General features: G+C 40.3%; 1 long non-coding RNA gene across 2 annotated transcripts in view; it reads right to left on the reverse strand.

The window, feature by feature from the left end:
* Positions 1–518: 518 nt before the first annotated feature.
* Positions 519–22,291, reverse strand: part of LOC112584635 — a 43,954-nt gene continuing 22,181 nt past the window's right edge. The window contains exons 2-3 of one of the 2 annotated variants that reach the window (XR_003108961.3): positions 8,487–8,604; positions 519–1,648 (exon numbers count right to left, since the gene is read on the reverse strand). This is a non-coding gene — a long non-coding RNA (uncharacterized LOC112584635). The remainder of the gene's footprint in view (positions 1,649–8,486; positions 8,605–22,291) is intronic. The other variant, XR_003108962.3, reaches the window with a different exon arrangement.

Consider the following 22,291-nt stretch of genomic DNA (forward strand, 5'->3'; position numbering starts at 1 on the left):
AGATAATATTTTAAAATCTTCCATGATTTGTACCAATTTGCATCCAGGAATCTTTCTAAGTTCTGCTACCCAAAACTGAACTCTCTCTATTGCCGTTCCTTCATGACTGGTTACATTCTTGCTTTCTGCCTGCTTTCTTCTGTCTGACACATCACACCTCCCTTTATTACCTGTTTTATCCACCCAGTACTTTAGCATCAGTCCTCTTGGCTCAATGCTCAAAAGCCAAGCACCCTTTTACTTCTAAGCAGGCACAAAAATAACATCCTACACTTTCTAGCCCATTTCTTCCCCCAGAATTTAACTGCTTCATCATAGGATAAATAGGAAACTCAGAGCCCTAAAATTCAATACCAGCCTGAATGGTTCTGGTCAAATTCTTGGCCTTGTACCTAATGTCTGCATCCCATGGTGAACTCTGCCCGTTTCCACTAGAGTTGATTCCATGTCCATTGTCTCCTGACCTTGACTCGGTTCTGACTTCTGCTACTTCCTTGGCAACCTGTCCTCTCCAGAAGGGACATGGCTATCAGAGGAGCCCAAAAGCAGCTGGCACCTGACCCAGGCTCTTGGCAAATGCATTTTCTACTGGCCCACCACACTGGTGCACAAAGAAGCATCTTGGGAGGAGAATGAGGTGGCATTCACAAATGTAAATGTAAGTTATGTGAGTTTGGCAGGCCTTATGCTTCTAAAACACAGACTTCTGTGATAGAATTAGATAAAGTTTTATTTCAAACTTGCATAACTCAGCATTATGCCATGTAAGTCTTCATGCTTTTAATATCCTGCTAAATTTCACGGTCCAAAAAAATCAACAGATGCTGAAGAAAATTACGTTTATGTAAAAGAGCTTCAAATTCAATATGAAAATAATAAAAGAATGAAGATCTACTCAGGCAACTCAAAAAATCTGGGCAGAAGTTGGAAGTCCAGGAACTTCGCCCAGGGCATACTAGCCATGACAGTGACCACGTAATACTGCCGCAGCCCTCCCCCACACAGACACCTCTTCCCCAGCACCGCTCACTGTCTCCACAGCATTCTTCTTCACCCGTTTTCCAGTGATTTAAGTATGCATGGAGCTCTTCCCATCATGGCCCCAACTTTGATTTTTATCCACTCTCAGCAATTACATTTAAGAAAAAATATTTCAGAAACATAGCTACTCCACTGCCAGCCATCTTACAAATCAATGCCATTGGATGCAAAGCAAACTTGTAGAGTATTCATGTCTCTATGGGGTTTGATACATAACAGAGCACTCCAAACTCAGTGTTTAGAACAACCACAGTCATCATTTTCTCCTTAAAGATACTGTGAGTTAATTGCCTCAGCTAAGCGGTTCCTCCACTCCACATGCTGTCAGCTGGGGCTGCTCTCCAGGGACTGGCCTGGGCTGGAATCCAAGATGGCTCACTCACACACCGCTGGAGGCTCAGCTGGGGTCTGTGACTGAGCACCTGGGTCCTCCTCCACAAGATCTCTTCATGTTTCTTGGGCTTCTTATAGAGTTCCAAGAGGTATCATTACACAGCATCACTTCCACCACATTCTGTCACCAAAATATATCAAGATGAACTCAATTCAAGGAGAAGGGGGAAAGGCTCTCTTTTCATGATCCATCACAGTACCAAATTCACCAGATCTATAGAGGAGAAATAAATCAAAGTTTTTATTGTTGGGGCACTAATTCCATTGTTTACAAAGCCACTTCCCTCAGTAGATTCAATCCCTCTAGAAACCAGAGGACCTGACTCCCTGCTTTTGGATCTTCTTCAAGGCAGGAAAAGAGTGAGAACTTATCAGATGCTCAGGTTGGATTCTAACTTCAAGGTGGCCTAGGGTGCCTTGGGACTATTTAAAGATCAGGGGGCTATGTAGGTTTGAAAATACCTGTGGTTTATAACCCTACCAGGGATTTACCTTTAACTATATAAATGTCAAAATAACATAAATAATTTTCCAACAGATTCTTCCAAATGAAAGAATTGTGGGTCTCTTAGGTATAGTTGTTAAGAGAGAGAGGATTGATGTCTCTGTCAAAGGGTTAAAGTTAAACATGATTTCTAAATCCACCACTCATTGATATTGCTCTTATATTTTACTGGAATGATGACTAGAGAGGACAAGATTGTGGATTCAGTTCCCGTGAGAAAGGTCAATCTCTGTTTTCACTATACCTCTAAGGCAAACTGGCCACAGTGAAAACCTGCACCTTGATTCAGAGAAGGCCATGGCACCCTACTCCAGCACTCTTGCCTGGAAAATCCCACAGACGGAGGAGCCTGGTGGGCTGCAGTCCGTAGGTCGCTGAGGGTCGGACACGACTGAGCGACTTCACTTTCACTTTTCACTTTCATGCATTGGAGAAGGAAATGGCAACCCACTCACAGTGTTCTTGCCTGGAGAATCCCAGGGATAGGGGAGCCTGGTGGGCTGTCATCTATGGGGTCACACAGAGTAGGACACAGTTGAAGTGACTTAGCAGCAGCAGCACCTTGATTTACCAATAGATCTGAAAGGAAGAGTGCAGATCAGTGTAACCCCTTCCTTGACCCTGAGAACACCTCAAACCACGGGGCCTTTCCTTGAATGCCACTTAACTTCTTCCTACTTCTCTTTATCCTAACCCCCCTTCCCCATTAAAAATAAAGAAAGGAATTAATCATTATTGAGCACTTATTACACGTCACCCCGTACTACAATTTTTTTTCTTTTCTTTTTTATTAAACTAATATTGTGTCATTCAATCATTATCATACAGGATTTTGCACACTACCATCATTTAATAAATAGTTCTCATTTGACTTGCTGAGATAAGTTATGAGGCTGGTGACCAACCATGACGTTAGCAATGTTTCACTGGATGAAAAATCTCACACATTTTTAGGGACAGCCTCCCTTGGTTCTCAAGTAAAGAAGCTGCATATCCTTGCCAGGCCTAGAGGTATATTATTTTTGGCTAATATTAGCATGGTATATGATATTAATTTACAAAATGTGGTAATAAAACTGTGAAGAAATAGAAGACATTTTCATAATTGTGCTTTAACCTACGTGAGATATTTCATCATGAAATATCTGAACAAAATGCCATTCAACCATGATTTGGAGATGTTGCTTATTGCAAGCATTTTACAAGCTAATTTTGGATGAACCTACTACTTTAGCAAATTTGCAGTTCTCAAAAATAGGAATTCCATCCAGAATGGAATGGCAATTTTCCCTCGGGGCATGAATGATCATTCTCATTTTGTTGAAATATTTCAATATGCTAAATTTAATCAAAGTGGTTTTAATTATCCCCTTCCTCTGCCCCCACTTCCAGTTCTGCCTTCACCCCTAAATCCCAGATTGTCTTTAGCTGAGTTTAATATTCACACATTTTTTTTTTCTTCAGTTACTGCCAATTTAGTCTACCCTTGAGTTTCTGAGAAGTTGAGAAGGATTTTCAAATTAGGATGAATCATCTTTAGAAATCAAAATACATTTTAATGACAGGATGACTTACCCGGCCTTTGGAAAATTTCTTATATTAAAGAAATCTATTGATCAAGAAGACAGAATGGAAGCATTGAAAGGGTATTTATCCCCAATATCAGGATGTAAGTCAAGATAACATGTGAAGAGAGAAAAGGATGAATAAAATATCAAATTACAGAAAGACTTGTTAGAGGTTATCACAAAAACAAGAAATTTGAACCTAATCTTATCTTGGATAAAACATTAACATTATTTGCTTACTTGAATCAAGCTTTTCTTCATAAAGAATTCTGTTGTCTCACTTTTGCGTTTAACAGTATCCTGTCCTCTAAACTAAACCATATATTCTGATTAATATGGATTTTATTTGCTAGGTTTATTATGTATTATTCCTAGGTGATTGCCAAGTGCATGAAGATATTAAATTTACCTCAAATATATGAATATTTTCTAAACAAAAAATATTGCACATGGTGTGTGTGTGTGTATGTATTTATAGTATATCTGAGCTTCTCAGGTGGCGCTAGTGGTAAAGAACCCACCTGCCAATGCAGCAGATGTAAGAGACACAGCTTCAATCACTGGGTCGGGAAGATCCCCTGGAGGAGGGCATGGTAACCCACTCCAGTATTCTTGCCTGGAGAATCCCATGAACAGAGAAGCCTGGCAGGCTACAGTCCATGGGGTTGCAAAGAGTCGGACATGACTGAAGCAACTTAGCACATAGTATATTTCCTGGTTAAGAGTGTTTGAGGGTTGTGTCTCCTTTAAGGGTCTTCCAGCTTTTAATTCAGTATTCTAAACATTCCAGAAAAGTTATCCAGCTGTCCACTCTATCTGTGTCTACAAAAGGTGCTGAATGTCATACCCTGTAACAAGGTGGAACTATCAAATAAGTGACTGAATCGCTATTCAAAGTTGTCTTGCCTCCCAGAATCTGACTTCTCCTGTCATATACTGACACAGGTACATGCCCTGCCACCTGACCGGTGATATTCAAAGTCAGTTAAATTTCCAAGTCCCTTTGCAAAATAGTGTACTTTGAACCCAGCCTATACAACCTGCACATGTGAGTCTACTGAATTTTCAATCAGTTCAGTTCAGTCACGCAGTCCTGTCCGACTCTTTGCAATGCCATGGACTGCAACATGCCAGGCCTCCCTATCCATCACCAAGTCCTGGAATTTACTCAAACTCATGTCCATTGAGTCAGTGATGCCATCCAACCATCTCATCTTCTGTTGTCCCCTTCTCCTCCTGCCTTCAATCTTTCCCAGCATCAGGGTCTTTTCAAATGAGTCAGCTCTTCGCATCAGGTGGCCAAAGTACTGGAGTTTCAGCTTCAACATCAGTCCTTGCAATGAATATTTAGGACCGATTTCCTTTAGTATGTACTGGTTGGATCTCCTTGCAGTCCAAGAGACTCCCAAGAGTCTTCTCCAACACCACAGTTCAAAAGCATCAGTTCTTCAGCACTCAGCTTTCTTTATAGTCCAACTCTCACATCCATACATGACTACTGGAAAAACCATAGCCTTGTCTAGACAGACCTTGGTTGACAAACTAATGCCTCTGCTTTTTAATAAGCCCCAAAAAATAAAGTCTATCACTGTTTCCCCATCTATTTGCCATGAAGTGATGGGACTAGATTCCATGATCTTTGTTTTCTGAATGTTGAGTTTTAAGCCAACTTTTTCACTCTCCTCTTTCATTTCATCAAGAGGCTCTTTAGTTCTTCACTTTCTGCCATAATGGTGGTGTCATCTGCATATCTGAGGTTATTGATATTTCTCCCAGCAATTGTGATTCCAACTTGTGCTTCATCCATCCCAGCGTTTCTCATGATGTATTCTGCATATAAGTTAAATAAGCAGAGTAACAATACACAGCCTTGACATACTCCTTTCCCTATTTGGAACCAGTCTGCTGTTCCATGTCCAGTTCTAGCTGTTGCTTCCTGACCAGCATACAGGTTTCTCAAGAGGCAGGTCAGGTGGTCTGGTATTCCCATCTTTCTGTTTGTGGTGATCCACACAGTGAAAGGCAGAAGTAGATGTTTTTCTGGAACTCTCTCGCTTGATGACCCAATGACTGTTTGCCATTTGATCTCTGGTTCCTCTGCCTTTTCTAAAACCAGCTTGAACATCTGGAAGTTTGTGGTTCACATATTGTTGAAGCCTGGCTTGGAGAATTTTGAGCATTGCTTTACTAGCGTGTGAGATGAGTGCAATTGTGTGGTAGTTTGATCATTCTTTGGCATTGCCTTTCTTTGGGATTGGAATGAAAACTGATCTTTTCCAGTCCTGTGGCCACTGCTGAGTTTTCCAAATTTGCTGGCATATTGAATGCAGCACTTTCACAGCATCATCTTTGAGGATTTGAAATAGCTCAACTGAAATTCCATCACCTCCATTAGCTTTGTTCGTAGTGATGCTTCCTAAGGCCCACTTGACTTCGCATTCCAGGATGTGTGGCTCTAGGTGAGTGATCACCCCATCGTGAATATCTGGGTCATGAATATCTTTTTTGTATAGTTCTTCTGTGTATTCTTGCCACCTCTTCTTAATATCTTCTGCTTCTGTTAGGTCCATACCATTTCTGTCCTTTACTGAGCCCATCTTCACATGAAATGTTTACTTGGTATCTCTAATTTTCTGGAAGAGATCTCTAAGTGTTTTCCATTCTATTGTTTTCCTCTATTTCTCTGCATTGATCACTGAGGAAGGCTTTCTTATCTCTCCTTGCTATTCTTTGAAACTGCATTCAAATGGATATATCTTTCCTTTTCTCCTTTGCCTTCCACATCTTTTCTATTCACAGTTCTTTGTAAGGCCTCCTCAGACAACCATTTTGTTTTTTTGTATTTCTTTTGCTTGGGGATAGTCTTGATCCCTGTCTCCTGTACAATGTCATGAACCTCCATCCATAGTTCATCAGGCACTCTATCTATCAGATCTAGGCCCTTAAATCTATTTCTCACTGCCACTGTATAATCAGAAGGGATTTGATTTAGGTCATACCTGAATGGTCTAGTGGTTTTCCCTACTTTCTTCAATTTAAGTCTGAATTTGGCAATAAGGAGCTCATGGTCTTTGCCACAGTCAGCTCCTGGTGTTGTTTTGCTGTATAGAGCGTCTGCATTTTTGGCTGCAAAGAATATAATCAATCTGATTTCGGTGTTGACTATCTGGTGATGTCCATGTATAGAGTCTTCTCTTGTGTTGTTGGAAGAGGGTATTTGCTGTGACCAGTGCATTCCTTTGGCAAAACTCTCTTAGCCTTTGCCCTGCTTCATTCTGTACTCCAAGGCCAAATTTGCCTGTTACTCCAGATGTTTCTTGACTCCCTACTTTTGCATTCCAGTCCCTGATAATGAAAAGGACATCTTTTTTGGGTATTAGTTCTAGAAGGTCTTGTAGGTCTTCAAAGAACTATTCCACTTCAGTTTCTTCAGCCTTACTGGTCAGGGCATAGAGTTGGATTACTGTGATGTTGAATGGTTTGCCTTGAAATGAACAGAGATCATTCTGTCATTTTTGAGTTGCATCCAAGTATTGCATTTTGGACTCTTTTGTTGACTATGATGGCTACTCCATTTCTTCTAAGGGATTCTTGCCCACAGTAGTAGATATAATGGTCATCTGAGTTAAATTCACCCAATTCCAGTCCATTTTAGTTCGCTGATTCCTAAAATGTCAACGTTCACTCTTGCCATCTTCTGTTTGATCACCTCCAATTTGCCTTGATTCATGGACCTAATGTTCCAGGATCCTATTCAATATTGCTCTTTACAGCATCAGACCTTGCTTCCATCACCAATCGTATCCACAACTGGGTGTTGTTTTTGCTTTCTCTCTGTGTCTTCATTCTTTTTGGAGTTATTTCTCCACTCTTCTCCAGTAGCATATTGGGCACCTACCGACCTGGGGTATCCAATTTTCAGTGTCCTATCTTTTTGCCTTTTCATACTGTTCATGGGGTTCTCAAGGCAAGAATACTGAAGTGGTTTGCCATTCTGTCCTCCAGTGGACCACATTTTGTCAGAACTCTCCACCATGACCTGTCCATCTTGGGTGGCCCTACACGGCATGGCTCATAGTTTCATTAAGTTAGACAAGGCTGTGATCCATGTGATTAGATCTTCATTACCTTCACCTATAGTTTAAGTGAAGTGAGTGAAGTTGCTCAGTTGTGTCCGACTCTTTGCAGTGCCATGGAGTGCAAGAGTACTGGAGTGGGTTGCCATTTCCTTCTCCAGGGGATGTTCCCAACCTAGGGATTGAACCCGTGTCTCCCACATTGTTTGCAGACACTTTATCAGTCTGAGCTAACAAGGAAGCCTCTAGTTTGGCCCTAGGTAAATAGCAGGGAGGGAACACAACTCCATCCATCAACATAAAATTGGATTAAAGATTTACTGAGCATGGCCCCACCCATCAAAACAAGACCCAGTTTCCCCCTCAGTCAGTCTCGCCCATCAGGAAGCTTCCTAAAGCCTCTTGTCCTTCTCTATCAGAGGGCAGACAGACTGAAAACCACAATCACAGAAATTTGAAATGGTATGTTATAATACAATATCTTGCAATGGTGAAACAATGTTCAAGGTAGTGCTTAATAAGTGTTTTCAGTCCTTTAACTTGAATCTTATTTCTGAAAGTTCAGAATTGAAATCCATCATCTAAGAATTATGGGGAACTTCATAGATGTCTACACAGTAACTACAACTCAGTCCTTGAGGCCTCCTAAAAATAGGTATTTAGGTGCCAGGAGTAGCTCATGCAGGCATTCTGTGATGACTCTAACCAGGCCAAAGAATGCCTACATTTGTCCTCAATCTATTTTTAGAAACCAATTGTCAAAACGGCCCACAATGTGTGGATCTGCCAGTGAACTCTGCAAACAGATGTTGCTTTATTTCTCTATCTTGACAAATATGTCAAGTACCATGTGCTAGCTACCAGAGAGATTACATAGAAGTAATAAGAAATAGGTTAGCCTACCCTTAGCTTGGTGTTCAAAATGAATCAACTTTTCAGAGCATCCCATTTACTCCATTCTTCATATCACATTGCCTCTACTTCTTCGTGGAAAATTTGTGGTCAAGATTTAAAGGCAGCCCTAGAGAAGATTAACGAGCTCACATGAAAATGAGTCCATTGCCATGTCTATTACCAATTTTTCTCCACTGTCTATCCCTATAATGTACAATGGAACCCTGTAGACGGTCTCTTCTACTCTCTTACCTTCTGCCTTTGATTTGCCATGTACCGACATTTCATTTGTATAACAGGCTGAAAGGATGTATGGTTTTATGAATGGCTGCCACATTTCTTCTCAGCAGAGTTCTACTCTGTTTCAACAGGCAGAGCAGCTCTCTTTTATTGATGGGGTCAAAATAGGCACATCACCAAAGAGGTGAAATATGTGTGGTACAAGCTTTAGATTAATCTCATTTTTAATCAGTTCCCATACTCCAAGGGGAAGATGGTCTCTGAAGCCAGCTCATGGCTCCAGTAGGATCTCTACCTGCCCCATAAAAAGCTCCCAGATGATGGTCTAAAAAGCTTTATAAACAGATCCCCAGGTCCCCAGAAAAACAATGTGAAATCATCTATACAAGATACTAGGTTATAACAAAACAAAAGATAGTACAAAAAAATATATTCTCCAGTGTTTTCTAAGGTCTGACAGGAAATCATAAATGACCACTATTTTTGATAGTTAGTAGACTTGGATTTCCATATCCTAACAGAAACAAATCTCTTAGTTATGTTTATACGCTGAAAGAGGTAATGCAAAAGACAGTGTTTTCCTGAAATCTTATATATCACCAGTAAGGCTAAAATCAGATATCTTTTCATTCCCTCTCTTCAATTGTATTCAGGATTGCAAAAACATTTAAGCTGCAGATAAAAGAGAATAGATAAGTATTTTGCAGCATAACAATGAACTGCCTAGTAAGTATGATCTCATAAGCAGTATAAAATTTCTATAAGCTGGTATACGAGTTACATGTGGTTCAAAGACAGTCCTTCATTTTCCCCCAATCTGGTTTTAACCTGCTGTTCAAAGGCCATAAACTCTCAAAGGGAAGTCCTCTGTAATTTTATACGGAATTTGATGACTTCGAGGCCCATGGCAGGAATTATGGAGAGAGAGTTTTCTCAACTCTAAAGCTCTGATAGAGACTAAAGCTCATTATCTGAATCTTTGACTAGTTCATTTTACAAAGCCACAAAAGAGCATAAGCTTTCTTAACTCCTTCAGTTTCATTCTTTGGGTAATATATTCTATTCACATTCCTAGAAATGTGTGTTAGAGGCAACTGGATAGAGGGGAAGAAAGGCTAAGTGTGCCCAGAATATTGGAAGGACCTATAGTGGGAAATCAGAAGTTAGAAGACTGGCCTAGTTTTTCTTGAAGACAATCCTTCAAGCTTTCCCAGGAAATAAAAGGCTTCTAGTGAGAAGAAACAATAGACCTGAACAGCAGGAGTGTTTGGGATGGGAGCCAGAGAGCAAGAGTCACTAACAGAGAGTGGTAATTCGGAATGAATTGCTGTTTTGTGTTGTGAAGCACCAGGACACAGCTGGTGTACTGGCTAACCTGAGGATTTGTAGTGACTGCATTGAAATGGTAATGAAGTTTTTATTTTATGATTGCAGATGTTTGTGGATTATTGTTATTAAGCTTATTAGTGTAACAGTACAAATATGAGATTTTTATTTACTTGGTCTCTTATTTATGGGCGCTTTGTTAAAGTCTTTTTAACTGAAGTCAAAGAAACAAAAGCCATGCAATAACCATAATGTGCTGAACCATCAGGCAGGCCCTGCCACGTGTGCGGTGCACTCAGCCTAGGATTCTGCTACGCTGGAGACAAAGCTCGATGTTCCCATTGTAGTTGTGCCTTGGGTCATGTTGTCACGTAATCTGCTCATAGGTAAAGCAATCAACCAGGATATTAACCGTGGTTACTATCACTAATTCTGGAGTTGAATTCCCTAGTCCTACTCTGCCACTGGCAAGTGTGTCACATTAGGCACTTAACTAACTTCCACGTGCCTTAGTTTCCTCCTCTGTGAAGTGAGGTTTAAAACAAAATCTTACCTTTTTCATTAAGTCATTGTGAGGATTAAATGACATTATATGAATAGAGCATTTATCAATTAATAACTATTTATCAATTAGCAATTTTTTTCAAGTAGTCATGTACGGATGTGAGAGTTGGACCCTAAAGAAGGCTGAGCACTGAAGAATTGATACTTTCAAACTGTGGTGCTGGAGAAGACTCTTTAGAGTCCTTTGGACTGCAAAGAGATCAAACCAGTCAATCCTAATGAAAATCAGTCCTGAATATTCATTGGAAGGACTGATGCTAAAGCTGAAGCTCCAATACTTTAGCCACATGATACAAAGAGACCCTGATGCTGGGAAAGATTGAGGGCAGGAGGAGAAGGGGATAACAGAAGATAAGATAGTTGGATGGCACCACCAACTCAATGGGCATGAGTTTGAGCAAGCTCCAGGAGATAGTGAAGGACAGGGAAGCCTGGCGTGCTGCAGTCTGTGGGGTCATAAAGAGTCAGACACAACTTCATGACTGAAAAACAAATTAGATGTTCCCAAAAAGATATTTTGATATAGAAGAACACATAAACCTTTTATTCAAAAGCTTCGAGACAGAGAATTGTGTTGGAAACTCTACTATGTTTCAGAGTGATCTGTTTAATTAAACAATTCAAAGAAGTTACACATATGATGCTAATATGGATAACTAGCTTTCAAGCAATATTATAAATAATATTTAGTTGTTAGGTTTTTGTTAGGCATACTAGGATCTCTTTTGATGATTCAGAAACTGTTAAAGAATCTTCAAATTTCTCAAGATATTGTCACCAGAGAACATTGAACAGTGTCATGGAATAGATTGAACAGTGTTCATGGTTCCAGCTATAAAAATTCCAGGTGGTTTCCCTTCATTATAGTGCTCTTCCTACCTAACTATAAAGACACAGTAAATATATAGGAAAAGTAACGAGTGTCTCCAAGGAATTCAGTTTCTAACTTGCTGAAATAATTTCCTTAGGTTAGAAATATCAAAATACCTCAAAATATCCCATATATAAAAATAGAGTCATTACCATTATGCACTTCAAAATTAAAATGATTACTAGTTGACCAATTAAAGAGAAGCTTCTTTCATATTGACTATTCAGCAATTCCTACCAGTGTCGAGATATGATGTTTATGATTTAGAGCCAATTTGAGACACTAATGAAGAATCCTGTGATTCACAGTTGAATATATCTGCAGTCTAGTCATAAATTTACAGTAAAGTTGACAACTGATGAAAGTTTTCAAATGGGCATATCTTCTGTAGTTGTTTTCTTTGTTTAACAATGCAATTAAAATAGGTTCATGGTTGGAGATTATAGAGTAATATAAGAATAACAGCTTAAGATTTTTTCAAGGTTCCACTTTAAATACTGTAGTGTGTAGTTATTAAACTGTCACCTCCCTGATGGCTCACTGGTTAAGATCTCACCTGCAACGCAGGAGACGCAGGAGACACGGGTTTGATCCCTGGGTCAGGAAGATCCCCTGGAGGAGAGAATGGCAACTCACTCCAGTATTCTTGCCTGAAAAATCCCATCAGAGGCTCCTGGCAGGCTACAGTCCACGGGATCAAAAAGAATTGGGCTTGACAGCACACACACAACAACAACAAATGATTACCTTAATGTGTTGATAACCTACTTCGTTAAACCAAGGTGTTTCCAAATGATGTTGGAAGCAATGAGAAAACACTGTATAGATTATTAAGCAGTATTTTGGGGATGTGAGACTGTTAGGGAATTGGTAAGCAATTGCTGAGTTCACAAGCACATTCATTCCTCTGAGGGACAGCTTCCATCAGGAACTGTCATAGTATCAGCATGCACCAATACCATAGGCTGTCATCAAGAAGATTTTTATGCAAAAACAAGGTCTTCAGAAATTATATTTTATATCTCATAATTATAAATTCATTGCTCCTGGTATAAATACTTCTCAATTAAAAAATAATTCACTTAAGTTCTATTCTCTATGGCAATTTTTTCCAAAGTGGAATGTGTAACTTTAGGTGTTGGAGAAGGCTCTTGAGAGTCCCTTGGACTGCAAGGAGATCCAACCAGTCCATTCTAAAGGAGATCAGTCCTGGGTGTTCTTTGGAAGGAATGATGCTAAATGATGCTCCAGTACTTTGGCCACCTTATGCGAAGAGTTGACTCATTATAAAAGACCCTGATGCTGGGAGGGATTAGGGGCAGGACGAGAAGGGGACGACAGAGGATGAGATGGGTGGATGGCATCACTGACTCGATGGACATGAGTTTGAGTGAACTCCGGGAGTTGGTGGTGGACAGGGAGGCCTGGCGTTCTGCAATTCATGGGGTCACAAAGAGTCGGACACGACTGAGTGACTGAACTGAACTGAACTGAACCTAGAGCTGCACAGAGACAGACTTCATGAGAACAAAGCTAACCCAGAGAAGAGCTGAGCCAAGGGATGGAAAGAGACAGACACTGGTGACATCATTTGAGGCCTCCAGATTCAACCATGTCTATGATTCAACCTTGGTTCTATGAGCCAATAAGTTCCCAGTATGGCTTATGCCTATCAAAGCTGGACCTCTGTAACTTAAAAACTAACAGTATCCTAACTAATACAAGGGTCAAAAGTTTTTGGAAGATGCTTCAGATATATCCGTTTCTAGCAGATTCACAATGTGCACTGATGTATCGAAAGATATGAGAAAACCTGGTATAAAGAAACTCATTTATCTTTGTTAACCTACTGTTTCTAAACCTGGCTGTCAGTAAAACCCCTTTTTACCCAACAGAATATCTCTTGTGGCTCAGCTGGTAAAGAATCTGCCTGCAATGCAGGAGACTTGGGTTTGATTCCTGGGTTTGGAAGATCCCCTGGAGAAGGGAAAGACTACCCACTCCAGTATTCTGGCCTGGAGAATTCCATAGACTGTATAGTCCATGGGGTTACAAAGAGTTGGACACAACTGAGTGACTTTCACACTTCACTATGAATTCCACTGAGCACATTTTGGTAGATGATGCTCTCCTAGGGCAAAAAGGAAAGAGAATTGTCAAAACTGTATAGGGACTACTTTGACCTCAGCAGTACTCCAGAGATGCATTGAAAAGAAATCCACTCAGTGAAAGAGCCTCTTTATAGATGAGCAAGTCTCAGTGGGTGGCACCAGGGTGGAGATATGGAGACCTCCATCATCTCTTTAAATGGCACATCATGAGGTACTCACTGTGACTGCTGGTCCTTCCTCTGCCATTTGCCAACATTTTGGTAAATTCCACTTCATTTCCAGAATGAAGTGGAAATGAACCTGTAAGATGAGTCATGCTAGGCCATTTGGAACTTCTTTATTTAAAGTGGCAACGATCCTCATTTTCCAGGTTTCCATCACAGTTCCCAACCCTGCACTTGCCAGCTTCAACTTCTGAAATGAGTCTCAGCTCTCTTAACTTCTGCCAGGTAATGACCATCTTTTCCACAACCCCATTCAAATCTGAAGACCTGAGAACCAGAAGAGCTGACGGTGTAAGTTTTCTAGTTCAAGTACAGAAGAAAGCAAGTGTCTCAGCTTGAAAATAGAGAATTCTCCAGTACCCTCCCTCTTGTTCTACTCAGGCCTCTGAGGAATTGGACAAAACCCATTCACATTGAGGAACACAGTCTGCTTTGCTCAGTCTATTGACTCAAGCTAATCTCATTCAGAAACCCTCACAGACGTACCTAGAATAATGTTTAACCAAATATCTGAACATGAATCAAGGCAAATTGGAGGTGATCAAACAGGAAATGGCAAGAGTGAACGTTGACATTTTAGGAATCAGTGAATTAAAGTGGACTGGAATGGGTGAATTTAACTCAGATGATCATTGTATCTACTACTGTGGGCAAGAATCCCTTAGAAGAAATGGAGTAGCCATCATAGTCAACAAAAGAGTCCAAAATGCAGTACTTGTATGCAGTCTCAAAAACAACAGAATGATCTCTGTTCATTTCTAAGGCAAACCATTCAATATCACAGTAATCCAAGTCTATGCCCTGACCCGTAAGGCTGAAGAAACTGAAGTGGAATAGTTCTCTGAAGACCTACAAGACCTTCTAGAACTAATACCCAAAAAAGATGTCCTTTTCATTATCAGGGACTGGAATGCAAAAGTAGGGAGTCAAGAAACACCTGGAGTAACAGGCAAATTTGGCCTTGGAGTACAGAATGAAGCAGGGCAAAGGCTAAGAGAGTTTTGCCAAAGGAATGCACTGGTCACAGCAAACACCCTCTTCCAACAACACAAGAGAAAACTCTACCCATGGACATCACCAGATGGTCAACACCGAAATCAGATTGATTATACTCTTTGCAGCCAAAGATGGAGAAGTTCTATACAGTCAGCAAAAATAAGACCAGGAGCTGACTGTGGCTCAGATCATGAACTCCTTATTGCCAAATTCAGACTTAAATTGAAGAAAGTAGGGAAAACCACTAGACCATTCAGGTAAGACCTAAGTCAAATCCCTTACGATTATACAGTGGAAGTGACAAATAGATTCAAGGGATTAGATCTGATAGAGTATCTGAAGAACTGTGGATGGAGGTTCATGACATTGTACAGGAGGCAGGGATAAAGACCATTCCCAAGGAAAAGAAATGCAAAAAGGCAAAACGGTTGTCTGAGGAGGCCTTACAAATAGCTGTGAATAGAAGAGAAGCGAAAGGCAAAGGAGAAAAGGAAAGATATACCCATTTGAATGCAGAGTTCCAAAAGAATAACAAGGAGAGAGAAGAAAGTCTTCCTCAGCGATCAATGCAAAGAAATAGAGGAAGACAATAGAATGGGAAAGACTAGAGATCTCTTCAAGAAAATTAGAGATACCAAGGGAACATTTCATGCAAAGATAAGCTCAATAAAGGACAGAAATCGTATTGACTGTGTGGATCACAATAAACTGTGGAAAATTCTGAAAGAGATGGGAATACCAGACCACCTGACCTGCCTCTTGAGAAATTTGTATGCAGGTCAGGAAGCAATAGTTAGAACTGGACATGGAACAACAGACTGGTTCCAAATAGGAAAAGGAGTACGTCAAGGCTGTATACTGTCACCCTGCTTATTTAACTTATGTGCAGAGTACATCATGAGAAACACTGGACTGGAAGAAACACAAGCTGGAATCAAGATTGCCGGGAGAAATATCAATAACCTCAGATATGCAGATGACACCACCCTTATGGCAGAAAGTGAAGAGGAACTCAAAAGCCTCTTGATGAAAGTGAAAGTGGAGAGTGAAAAGGTTGGCTTAAAGCTCAACATTCAGAAAACGAAGATCATGGCATCTGGTACCATCACTTCATGGGAAATAGATGGGGAAACAGGGGAAACAGTGGAAACAGTGTCGGACTTTATTTTTCTGGGCTTCACAATCACTGCAGATGGTGACTGCAGCCATGAAATTAAAAGACGCTTACTCCTTGGAAGGAAAGTTATGACCAACCTAGATAGCATATTGAAAAGCAGAGACATTACTTTGCCAACAAAGGTCCGTCTAGTCAAGGCTATGGTTTTTCCTGTGGTCATGTATGGATGTGAGAGTTGGACTGTGAAGAAGGCTGCGCGCCGAAGAATTGATGCTTTTGAACTGTGGTGTTGGAGAAGACTCTTGAGAGTCCCTTGGACTGCAAGGAGATCCAACCAGTCCATTCTGAAGGAGATCAGCCCTGGGATTTCTTTGGAAGGAATGATGCTAAAGCTGAAACTCCAGTACTTTGGCTACCTCATGCGAAGAGTTGACTCATTGGAAAAGACCCTGATGCTGGGAGGGATTGGGGGCAGGAGGAGAAAGGGACAACAGAGGATGAGATGGCTGGATGGCATCACTAACTCGATGGACGTGAGTCTGAGTGAACTCCGGGAGTTGGTGATGGACAGGGAGGCCTGGCGTGCTGCGATTCATGGGGTTGCAAAGAGTCAGACATGACTGAGCGACTGAACTGAACTGAACTGAACAGAAGCAGAAGAGGTGGCAAGAATACACAGAAGAACTATACAAAAAAAGATCTTCATGACCCAGATACTCACAATGGGGTGATCCTTTACCTAGAGCCAGATATGCTGGAATGTGAAGTCAAGTGGACCTTAGGAAGCATCACTATGAACAAAGCTAATGGAGGTGATGGAATTCCAGTTGAGCTATTTCAAATCCTGAAAGATGATGCTGTGATAGTGCTGCCCTCAATATGCCAACAAATGTGGAAAACTCAGCACAGGACTGGAAAAGGTCAGTTTTCATTCCAATCCCAAAGAAAGGCAATGCCAAAGAATGCTCAAGCTACCAGACAATTGCACTCATCTCTCATGCTGGTAAAGTAATGCTCAAAATTCTCCAAGTCAGGCTTCAACAGTACATGAACTGTGAACTTCCAGATGTTCAAGCTGGATTAGAAAATACAGAGGAACCAGAGATCAAATGGCCAACATGAGTTGGATCATTGAAAAAGCAAGAGGGTTCCAGAAAAACATCTACTTCTGCATTATTGACTACAGCAAAGCCTTTGACTGTGTGGATCACAACACACTGTGGAAAATTCTTTAAGAGATGAAAATACCAGACCACCTGACCTGCCTCTGGAGAAGTCTGTATGCAAATCAGGAAGCAACAGTTAGAACTGGTCATGGATCAACAGACTGGTTTCAAATAGGGAAAGGAAAATGTCAAGGTTGTATATTGTCACCCTGCTTATTTAACTTATATGCAGAGTACATCTTGATAAACCCTGGGCTGGATGAAGCAGAAGCTGGAATCACAATTGCCGGGAGAAATATCAATAACCTCAGATATGCAGATGACACCACCCTTATGGCAGAAAGTGAAGAAGAACTAAAGAGCCTCTTGATGACAGTGAAAGAGGAGAGTGAAAAAGTTGGCTTAAAGCTCAACATTCAGAAAACAAAGATCATGGCATCTGGTCCCATCGCTTCATGGGAAATAGATGGGGAAACAGTGGAAACAGTGTCAGACTTAATTTTTTTGGTCTCCAAAATCACTGCAGATGGTGATTGCAGCCACGAAATTAAAAGATGCTTATTCCTTGCAAGAAAAGCTATGACCAACCTAGACAGCATATTTAAAAGCAGAAACATTACTTTACCAGCAAAGTTCTGTCTAGTCAAAGCTATGGATTTTCCACCTTGCAGTGCATGGGTTGCAGGTTCGATCCCTTCACGGGGAACTAAAACCCCACATGCCGCAGAGCAACTAAGCCCACACAAGGCAAGTAGAGAATCTATGCACCGCAATAAAAGGTCCCACATGATGCATCAAAGATCTGCATGCCATGCCTCAGTCTCAAAGCAGCCAAATAAATATTTTTAAAAAATTTTATTAAAGTAAAAATCATATTCACAGGAGCTTCAGATACTTTTACGAAATTTGCAGTGTCCCTGTCCCACATCCCTATTCAACATAATCGGCACTAAATATATGACTCTAATTTTAAAATGATATATAATTTACTTAGTACTTGTACTTTTTCGAGGTAAAAACCCTTCAATAATTTCTTATTTGTTTGCATCCCGAGAGTAAGAATAAGAACACTAGACATTTACATAATCTAAATTTGAGAACTCTTCAATAATTCCCCATTCAATTTATTTTATCTTTAGATAAAAGGTGAATCAATGTTAAGTGTTTTAATCAGCTGTTCAGAAAGGCATCATATGACTCATCTTCTGAGTGACATAGAAAATAAATATTTGGCTGGCATTTATAGTCCTGAAGATTGTTATTTAAGAGCCGTATGCAGTTCATTCTTTGGGTTTTCAATAAATGCTTGCTGCCTGATTGATTTTGAGGGGAAGAAATGTTCTCTTACTAGTGAGAAATTCTACAATTTGTTGTCACAAAATTTGTGTTCTGCTTTTTATTCCCTTTTTTTCTGAAAAGCCTCCTTATATTTGCTAGTACCAGCAATAGAAGCAACACAAGTTCAGGTCTGGAAATATGAGTCCTTAAGATGCACATTAAAAAAAAGTGTTACAAATGGCATGTGGTGTGAGTGTATGATAGAGAGTCAAAATTAGTGAAACAATACTAGTCAAAAATTCACTACACCCCCTAAAACCTGGAGAATCTAGGGCATATAGCTCCTAATTAATAAATGTATTCTTGTGGCAACAGTCACCTGAATGATTTTTACTAATCTGCAATTTATGGGTGGTAGTGAAATGTCAGAAGATGATCAGCACTTCCTTAGGCTCAATAAAGAAATCCAATTTGAAGTATCCGTAAAGACACAAGTCTTACTCAAAAGTGGCAGTTATTCATGGGCTTTGTTAGACTCTGGGTGGTTTTTTAAGACATAAACATCTTGGTAGATGTTGCAGGAGATCTCTGTTTCTAAGCAAGGTTTCCACATTGTTGATCCTTGGCTTTTTATCTCTTCTAATCCAAGAACCAATTTACTTTCTTTTTTCCTCCTCTGTCTCCTCTCCCTTCTCTTGCCCTTCCCCACCGCCCCCCCCCCCACCCCAATCTCTCACACTCCTCCTTCTCTTCTCTCCACAAGAATTTCTTCAGTCTCCACAGTAGATCCATGTTGAATCTTAAAGACACAATGATGAATACTATAGTGTCCCTAAATTTAAGATGCTTATGCTATGCTAAGCTAAGTCACTTCAGTCGTGTCCGACTCTGTGTGACCCCGTAGACGGCAACCCACCAGGCTCCCCCGTCCCTGGGATTCTCCAGGCAAGAACACTGGAGTGGGTTGCCATTTCCTTCTCCAATGCATGAAAGTGAAAAGTAAAAGTGAAGTCGCTCAGTCATGTCTGACTCCTAGCGACCCCATGGACTGCAGCCTACCAGGCTCCTCTGTCCATGGGATTTTCCAGACAAGAGTACTGGAGTGGGGTGATAGAATGTCTTAAACACAGCATAAAAAGAGATGGAATTCAGAGTGTAAGTCACTGATTACCTAGGCAAATTAAAGCAGGTTATAAAATTTATCAGAATGGAAAAAAATTCAAGTTTCAGTGATAGCAAAAAGTAAAGAAATTTATTCTAAAGTTGAAATTATATATGTTCAAATAAATTGAGGCTGATCAATGTCAATCACTTATTGAAACTGCTCAATTTCTAAGGCTTGACTATTTTATAATGGGAGAAAATCATAAAGCATGTATTCATAATACCCAAATTCCTGATATATGTTATATTTGACTATCAGAAATACTTTATTATTTAAAATATAGCAAAGAATTTTACTACTACTTTGAATGTGTAACCTTATTTGAGTAACATTCATTTTTTAAAACTAAAATGTATGAATTTATAACTATGCTTTTATTATATATTCAAGAAATTTTTTCCCGTGGTTAGTTTATTTAACAAATATTTATTGAATATCTCCTATCTGCCAAGCACTGTGTCTGCAATAAAATTAATAAAAAGACATGGTCTCAGTCCTCATAAGACTTGTATACTGGTAAATAGTCTCAAATAGTGTAATATAAATCATTGGCAAAATAGAGTTCCCTTCAGAAAAAAAATGCATTTTATAACAAACTTGGCTGAAATGCAAATATCCCAGTAAATAGGGCATGACTGCCTCTGCTGTTTTAGAACCGCAGTTCTGAAACCACAAAACACAGGCTTACAGTGAAATGGACTCAGTGCAAATCCAGCTCTGTACCTTCTTGAATCTCTGACTCCATCTTTAGAAACAGAATAATAATCTCAACTTCACAGGCCTATTATGAAAATTACATGGCACGTGTACAAGGATGATCTGATACTCAAAAAGTGGTAGCTCACGATACAGCTGCTACTTCTGCTTGTGTTTTGTTTTGTAACCAAACCAGAAGATTGAATTGAGGTCAAATAAAACCTCAGTTCTTGCAAAGTGGTATGTCCTGGTATATTTGTGTGCTTATGATTGACTGAGGGATATCTGGATTTTTTTTAATTTTAATACCTTTGTTTGTTAAGTCTTTCTAAGCTGTAAGAACCATTAGTCTTTAATACATTTAAGTATAGTCTGAGAATAATGTGGTATTTTCACGTATAAGAAACTCTGGACCCTAAATTAAAGGATGCTGGATTAGTAATACTTGAACCTATGACTTCTGGTGTGTTTGTGTGTGTGTAATGGTGTGTGTGTATAAGGGTGTGTGTGTGTTTGAGGACCTCTCAGTGCCTCTGTGCCTGGATCATTATGATGAATTAATGGATTAGTAACAAAAATGTTGATACAGCAAGAGTCAAGCTGAAAATGAATTCTCAGGAACATACTCTGATATCTGTAATAGTTTTTAGAACAAATAGGAAGTGTTCCATGCATCTGTTGATGATAGTAAAATCCCTTATTTTACTTCTTCCCATTCATCAAAGACATCATCAGTTCAGTTCAGTTCAGTTGCTCAGTTGTGTCCAACTCTTTGTGACCCCATGAATTGCAGCACGCCAGGCCTCCCTGTCCATCACCAACTCCCGGAGTTCACTCAGACTCACGTTCATCAAGTCGGTGATGCCATCCAGCCATCTCATTCTCTGTCGTCCCCTTTTCCTCCTGCCCCCAACGCCTCCCAGCATCAAAGTCTTTTCCAATGAGTCAACTCTCCGCATGAGGTGGCCAAAGTACTGGAGTTTCAGCTTTAGCATCATTCCTTCCAAAGAACACCCAGCCGATTAAAAATTGTGAGTTCCTATGGTCCAGTTGAGATTCTTCTCAGTTCAGTTCAGTTCAGTCGCTCAGTCGTGTCCGACTCTTTGCGACCCCACAAATCATAGCACGCCAGGCCTCCCTGTCCATCACCAACTCCCGGAGTTCACCCAGACTCACGTCCATCGAGTCAATGATGCCATCCAGCCATCTCATCCTCTGTCGTCCCCTTCTCCTCCTGCCCCCAATCCCTCCCAAATAGGAAAAGGAGTATGTCAAGGCTGTATGTTGTCACCCTGCTTATTTAACTTATATGCAGAGTACATCATGAGAAACGCTGGACTGGAAGAAACACAAGCTGGAATCAAGATTGCGGGGAGAAATATCAATAACCTCAGATATGCAGGTGACACCACCCTTATGGCAGAAGGTGAAGAGGAACTAAAAAGCCTCTTGATGAAAGTGAAAGTGGAGAGTGAAAAAGTTGGCTTAAAGCTCAACATTCAGAAAATGAAGATCATGGCATCCGGTCCCATCACTTCATGGGAAATAGATGGGGAAACAGTGCGAACAGTGAGAGACTTTATTTTTGGGGCTCCAAAATCACTGCAGATGGTGACTGCAGACATGACATTAAAAGACGCTTACTCCTTGGAAGGAAAGTTATGTCCAACCTAAATAGCATATTCAAAAGCAGAGACATTACTTTGCCAACAAAGGTCCATCTAGTCAAGGCTATGGTTTTTCCAGTGGTCAGGTATGGATGTGAGAGTTGGACTGTGAAGAAATCTGAGCACCAAAGAATTGATGCTTTTGAACTGTGGTGTTGGAGAAGACTCTTGAGAGTCCCTTGGACTGCAAGGAGATCCAACCAGTCCATTCTAAAGGAGATCAGTCCTGGGATTTCTTTGGAAGGAATGATGCTAAAGCTGAAACTTCAGTACTTTGGCCACCTCGTGCAAAGAGTTGAGATTCTTCTAACTAACACAAATTAACAACTTGCTCCTCTCCTTCCCAAATCATTTGACTTGCATCACCAAATGTTTGATGAGGATATTTAGAAG

Source organism: Bubalus bubalis, chromosome 4 (genome assembly GCF_019923935.1).
Source record: "Bubalus bubalis isolate 160015118507 breed Murrah chromosome 4, NDDB_SH_1, whole genome shotgun sequence".
NCBI lineage: Eukaryota > Metazoa > Chordata > Mammalia > Artiodactyla > Bovidae > Bubalus > Bubalus bubalis.